Genomic DNA, 6,131 nt, shown 5'->3' with positions numbered 1-6,131 from the left:
TCCTTCCAACCATGAAGATTTCTCCTGTTAATCACGATGGAAGGGCTCCTACATTGGGATTTCTCACCAGGGTTAGCCCTGGCCAAGCAGGTAAGCATCAAGTTTGGCACCACGGTGCATTTTTCTTCTCCCCGGTCAGGCAAAGTTTTCTATTTGGTGGTTTCATTCTCCTCGGCCTCTTTCCCTTTGACTGAGGATTCAGTGGGCATTGCTCTCCAATGTTGCTTGGGTGGAGTAAGTTCGGGTTTCTCTGTCCGAAAAATATCAGCAAGAACTTTTCGGTTTAGTGTTGCCAACAACAAAGTGGGACACTTCATCTATGGGCTCAAAGACAGAGTTTGGCCAGATTTTGTTTGTCATTTTCACCTCTTCAAGGGACGCTTTGTGCAGACTGTACATTATGATTCCCATTGGCATGCTAATGAGGAACTAGTTAACATCTCTTCTAGGAGGACTATGGCGATTAAGACTAATTTAAGTTTTCTTGGTAAAAAGATTATCAATGATTCTCCCTCGGGTTCGTGCTACCCCCCGAATTTGGTTAAGTTTGATCCTATCAACTCCTGCAATCGCCATGGGAGTCAAGCTTCAGCATCGGAAGCACGTCCGCATATGCGTTTAACGGAGAGTTACGTCGCCCTAGCGGATTTGGAGGACGCGGGATATGCCTCTCAGGACAATTTCCTTCTTTTGGGCAATCTTTGGTTTCGGATTAATGTTCCGTATCCTTCTCCACCGCAATGTTTCCTTACATCTGCAATCAAATATGCGCCACAATCTTCGGAGTGGCCACCGGTCTTAGAGGCTCGAAACAAGGCAGATTTAGCGCAAGCCCAATATTCTGCTGACGAAATATCAGAATTAGCCATTAATTGGCCATTTTTATGCGCAAGATGCCTTCAATGGGGACATAATAAATGGGACTGCTGCTCGCGTCTGATTTGCATTAACTGCTCAGCTCCTAATCACAAGATGATTGCCTATCCTGCTATTATTAAGCACAATATGTCGACTGACACGACTACTATTCGAGCAAGTAGCACCAGTGATTGCAATCAACCCAAAGTTGTCGTTTCCCGCTTGGTTCAATATTCAGGCAATCATCGTCGATACACCAGGTGCGACTGGTGTGGGGCATATGGGCACAAGATACATTCCTGTTTTAAACGAGAAAAATCCTCCAAATGGATTTGGGTACCTAAAATTTCCGGTTCTACCCCACTCGCTTCGAATTTTGCGCCTCCCCCCACATAGCTCATCACTCTCATGTCCCATCCGAGACTTCGGCCGCCTCACCCTCCTCTGTCTCCTATCTCATCGCCGCCGCCTCGTCTGCCCACCACCTCCATTTCCATGGCAAACTACCCGCTGAACCCAGTGCCGTTCTTACCGCCTGGTTTCGCCGTGGAACCTGGCCCGGATGATCGAATCGTGCGGAGTGGGATGGTGGTTGGGCCGTTTCCACCTCTCAACCACGAATTCTTGGCGATTGCGGAGGCCAATCACTATGTTCCACTACATCGCCGCGAAGCCATCCGCACTCATATCGAAGGATTGCTGCACGAAACTCACTTATTCACCACCGAATCTCCTGATCATCCATTGGGCATTGGGATTTTTGGTTTTGCGGATGCATTCATGAGAGATACCGCCATTGCTTCCCCCCTAGAGCTTGAGGACGAGGACCTCCTCATCACTTTTTAACCTCACAATGAAGCTCTGAATCGTCGTAGTACCACCTTTGGGCCTGAACTTTGGATTATGTATTTTGGGTTTCCCTATGACTATCAAACAGAGTACTACATTCAGAAATCTCTAGGAGGGTTTGGTGCTTTGGTTTCCTGGTATAATCCGAGACATGATAGGAGATTTGTTCTGCTCAAAGTGAGAGTCCTTAATATGCGCTTGATCCCAAAGAGCTTTGTAGTCTGGCAACTTGGTGGTGCTAGGGACTGCTGGACTGTGCAAGTTACTATCTTGCGTACCAATGACTGGAATGGTCTATTACCTGAGGTTCCCCTGCTGGGGAGGAACCACCTCCTCCTAATGGCAACCCACACCCTCAGTTTGGCCTTGAGCTCACTGCTGAGCAACTGTACAAACATCAAGTGCATAACTGGCTAGCTCAAAATGCAGCTCAACCTCAGGGGGCTCCTCCTGCTCATGAAGCTCCACAACAACAGGATCAGCACAATGGATGGGGAGTGTGGCCAGCCTCACCACCACAGGCACCACAATTACCTCCTTATCTCTACAACTTTCAAGCTTGGCTTGCTTCCCAGGGACTACAAGTACAAGATGGCCTGGTTCCTGAAGATAACATCTCAGATAGTGCTTCCCAAGCTTGGAATGATGCTATATCTAACTCCAACAGCTCTGCTAGCACCAACTTATCTGCTGGATCTCTGAATCCCCTGGTGATACACTCTCAAACACATCAGCAGCAACACTCTGAGGGTCTTCTGAGAATCTCGCTGGAAGTTCACAATAGTGGTATTCGATTTGGCTTATCTAAGCATGGAGAATCAGTTCTCACCCTGCTACTAACTGATCCAGCTCCAAGACAACACCTAAATGACTTCATTTTTAGAGCCATCAAACCTCTAATGGCCTCTAGAGGCCCTTGGAATTCTGATTATGGTTTCAGGCATGAATGTATGCAGGTGGAAGTTGCAGTTGCTCTGAATGATGATGGCATAGTCTTTAGCAACACCTGTCCTACTCTCCCCATGAGCAGTGCATCATCTTCTGTTATCATAGAAGCACTTTCCCCTGAGCAAGCACTGGTTCCACCTACTGAGCCTTCGGATCCATTGGAAACATAATGCAACATAGATCAGGCACTACAAGTCAGTAAGATCCCTCTGAAGCACAAAGTCAAAATGAAACTGCAAGTAGATACTTCCAACCTTCGCTGCAGCCTGAGATCAAATAAGTATGATGGTTTCAAGATCCCATCCATGGCAGAGGGCAAGATCACTAAATCCAAAGTTAAGCCCAGGATGATTCCCAATATTGCTCTTCAGGATGTTGATCGTGCCCCGACACTTGAGGTTCCTCCTCCAACTGCCATCAACACCATGCAGGCCATTGGGACGCAGCTGTGTGCTATACCTGAAGCACAACTTGCAGATTCGCAGCTTCTTCGAGAAGATACAGGCCCTGCAGATGGCCAAGTTTGATCTTGTGCTTGCCCACCTCCTCTTTGAATCTCTATGGTACTTTTGCGTAGTTGGAACGTCTTATGTTGGAATATTCGTGGACTTAACTCGCCCAAAAAACATCTAGCTCTATCGAATGCTATTCGTGACAGCAGCTGCTCCATCATTTGCTTACAAGAATCGAAAATGCCCTCATTTGATGAACATGCCTTACGTACATTGTGTCCTAAACGATTCGACAAATTTGCATATATTCCCTCCCGAGGGGCTTCTGGTGGGATAGTCACGATTTGCAACAACTCTATATTTGTAGGAACTACGTTTGTAGAAGAAGATTTCGCGTTAGGAGTCCAGTTCTCATCAACACAAACTTTGCATACCTCGAAGCTATTGAACATGTATGGCCCGTGCCAAGGGGATCAAAGGGCTCGTTTCACTTCTTGGCTCTTTGATCTTGACATTGTGGCGACTGAGGACTGGTTGATCCTAGGGGATTTCAACTACATTAGAGCACCAACGAACTGCAACCTACCCGGAGGTAACATTCACGACATGTTTACGTTTAATGAATTCATCAGTGAGCAGACGTTAACGGAGATCCCAATCAAAGGCCGAGCATATACATGGTCGAACATGCAGCTAAACCCCCTGCTCAAACAACTCGACTGGTTCTTTATGTCTCTGAATTGGACTACCTCCTTTCCCAACACTTTGGTACGTCCATTGCCACAGCCTGTATCCGATCATATTCCCTGTTCGGTCGAAATACAATCCAACATTCCACGCAACAAAACGTTCCGCTTTGAAACATACTGGATTGCCCACCCAGGGTTTATGGAGACAGTCTCGCTAGCATAGAACAAACCCGTCAAACATGGTCGGAATAGCGATGCACCGGCGATAATCTGTCAGAAACTTAAAGCTGTTAGATTTGCACTACGAAGATAGAGTTGTGGTATTTCCCGGATTAAGGTAGCAACTATCAACACCGACAAGGCGCTGCTAGAATTAGACTCCCTCGAAGATCGACGTACTCTCACCACGCCAGAACGAAACTTCCGACGCATCCTCAAAAATCACCTTCTCAGGTTGCTAGCATACCAGAAGGAATACTGGCGCAAGAGATGCTCCATCAGATGGATCAAGTTTGGAGATGAAAACACAAAGTTTTTTCAAACAGTTGCAACTTAACGATATCGACGCAACTTTGTGGCTACACTCAAAACTGATGCAGGGCTTGTGGTTGAGACACATGCCGGCAAGGAGGCTGTCCTGTTTGACACTTATAAAACAAGGATGGGCGCGGCGAGATCTCCCGATATACGGTTTGATTTAACGCAACTACGGCGACAAGGCATCGACTTTGAAGCTCTTACGATCCCCTTTTCCAAAGAGGAAATACACGCTGTAGTAAAAGAGATGCCAGCGGACAAATCTCCAGGGCCAGACGGTTTTAACGGAGCCTTTCTTAAAACTTGTTGGCACATCATCAAGAAATACTTATATGATCTTTGTGACGAATTCCACCGAGGTAATCTCAACTTGGAACCTCTGAATTATGGGCACATCACGCTCATCCCCAAGACGGCTTCTCCTGAGACTGTGAACGGCTATCGTCCCATCACCTTGCTTAACTGCTGCCTCAAGATGATCACCAAGATATTGGCACAGCGACTCCAGAAGATCATTCTACAGATTGTGCATCGAAACCAGTACGGGTTCCTCAGTGGTAGATCTATACATGACTGCTTAGCATGGGCGTTCGAGTATATACACCAATGTCAAAGCTCTCGAAGGGAGATAGTACTGCTTAAATTAGACTTCGCTAAAGCTTTTGACACGGTTAAACACTCGGCTATGATCACCATCATGCAACGTATGGGGTTTAATTCAAGATGGATCCAATGGATGCAATGCATCTTCTCGTCAGGAAAATCATCAGTATTACTGAATGGAGTCCCTGGTAAACAATTCCCCTGCCGATGTGGAGTAAGACAGGGAGACCCTCTCTCACCATTCATATTTGTGCTGGCGGCGGACATACTCCAAACAAAGATTAACAAACAACTAAACCTGGGCTTGTTATCCCACCCTATCGACCCAAGAGGCGATGCTGACTTTCCAGTCATCCAATACGCCGATGACACCATCATCATCATGCCAGCGTGTGATGTCCAGGCGGCGAAAATGAAAAGGATACTAGATGACTTCGCCACGACGATAGGGCTCGGGATTAACTATCAGAAATCCACCCTAGTTCCTATCAATGTGACACAAGAGGTATGTGACAACATCATCTCGATCTTTTGTTGTGCACAGGCGACAATGCCGTTCACCTATCTAGGGTTCCCGCTGGGTACATCTAAACCTACTGTCCTGGATATGACACCGCTAGTTTGTAAAGCGGAGAGGAAAATCACAGCAGCCATGGCACTAATCTCACATGTGGGCAGATTGGCTTTGATGAACTCACTAGTCATGTCGCTACTCGTGTACCCAATGGGGACTCTCAGAATCCCCCCAACGATTGTAGAACAACTTGATAAACTTCCGAGGAGGTGCCTATGGAGAAAAAAGACTGAAGATAGATTCAAAAGTAATGCTCTAGTAGCATGGAATGCAGTTTGCCGCCCGAAAGAGAATGGCGGCCTCGGGGTCCTGAACCTCAAACTACAGAATGACGCGATGCTTCTAAAGATGCTTCACAAGTTCTACAACAGAAAAGAAATCCCATGGGTAGCATTGATCTGGAACACACACTACGGGGAAGAAATCCCCCACGCGCAAGATCGTTGTGGCTCTTTCTGGTGGAGAGAACTGACCAAACTTATGCCGGTGTTCCGAGGGATAACGCGAGTCAATGTCAACAATGGCCTCTCGAAGCTATTTTGGAAAGACAACTGGAACAATGTCGTATATGCAGAAAAGTTCCCTCGGGCTTTCTCCTTTTCTAGAACTGAAGATGCCTCG

This window comes from Hordeum vulgare, chromosome 1H (assembly GCF_904849725.1).
Source record: "Hordeum vulgare subsp. vulgare chromosome 1H, MorexV3_pseudomolecules_assembly, whole genome shotgun sequence".
In the NCBI taxonomy this organism is placed as follows: Eukaryota; Viridiplantae; Streptophyta; class Magnoliopsida; order Poales; family Poaceae; genus Hordeum; species Hordeum vulgare.
The sequence above is the reverse complement of the archived record's forward strand: the minus strand, read 5'-3'. Positions refer to the sequence as shown.